Here is a 1,244-nt window from a genome sequence, read left to right on the forward strand (position 1 = left end):
CCCCCTTGGTCGACACAACCTCAATACATTATGTATTGAGGTTTAGACAAGGGGTAACGTCTCCTTATTTCTCTAATATTGTGTTTCAAAATTTGTTAGGTACCTATCTATCTATGTACCTATCTATATTAGTATATGAAATAAAGAGATGTAAATGTTAAAAAAAAAAATAATAATAATAATAACTCCATCGGGATCCGTTCTGTTTCCGAAAATTTCCAGAAATACGTATGCATTTTAATGTTTAGACTGCGGGACTTTTTAGTCACGGGACTTTTCAGTCTCATTCTGGCAGTATAAACAAGGTATATTCTATTCTTAACTTCTAATAACAAATCTAACCTCATTACAGAAAGGTCTAATAGTAACATTTAAACAGAGTGATTGTATTGTACATAAGAAAAAAATAATAGCTTCTATGGACTTTGCATAGTAACAACTAATCTTTAGTCTTTACATTGGAAATTGGAACCAAGAAACCAACAAATATAATAGCTTCTATGGACTTTGCATAATAACAACTAATCTTTAGTCTTTACATTGGAAATTGGAACCAAGAAACCAACAAATGAGAAAGGTCTAATAGTAACATTTAAACAGAGTGATTGTATTGTACATAAGAACAAAATAATAGCTTCTATGGACTTTGCATAATAACAACTAATCTTTAGTCTTTACATTGGAAATTGGAACCAAGAAACCAACAAATAACTTTACATAAATAAATCAAATAATAACATCCTATACAGAAAATAAAAATAGTAACTGATAAACTAATATAATGAGAAACAAAAGGATAATGAAATTCTAAATTTTAACATCACAGAAATGACAAAAAATGAAAGTGGAAGCCCCCCGATTGGCTTCGAAAATAGTCGGTGGCCTAACGTCAAAAAAGCTGCATTTCGTCAGGAAAGCACCAAATTTGGCATGGACCTTTATTTGGACCATATAAACGAAAGTGGAAGCCCGATTGGCTTCGAAAATAACAATATTGAAAGAATAGATATTAGTCACCGAAAACAGAGGGTAGGCGCCTAAGGTCAGCCCTACACTATCAGGTGTCAGGTATACACTATCAGGTGTCAGGTATACACTATCAGGTGTCAGGTATACCTTATAGTGAGTGGCTAGCCCAAGATAAATATGAACATTTCTACGTACTTAGGCCAGCCTAGTTGGCTTAGTTGGTAGTGCGTCTGCCTTGTAAGCGCTAGGCCGCGGGTTCGATTCCCGCCCGGGGC

General features: G+C 34.6%; 1 long non-coding RNA gene across 1 annotated transcript; it reads left to right on the top strand.

The window, feature by feature from the left end:
- Window positions 1–6: 6 nt before the first annotated feature.
- Window positions 7–794, top strand: LOC113473080. The gene is made up of 2 exons (XR_003395156.1): window positions 7–356; window positions 578–794. It is a non-coding gene; the product is annotated as an uncharacterized LOC113473080 (long non-coding RNA).
- Window positions 795–1,244: the final 450 nt, after the last annotated feature.

This window comes from Diaphorina citri, unplaced genomic scaffold (genome assembly GCF_000475195.1).
Source record: "Diaphorina citri unplaced genomic scaffold, Diaci psyllid genome assembly version 1.1 scaffold14413, whole genome shotgun sequence".
Lineage (NCBI taxonomy): Eukaryota > Metazoa > Arthropoda > Insecta > Hemiptera > Psyllidae > Diaphorina > Diaphorina citri.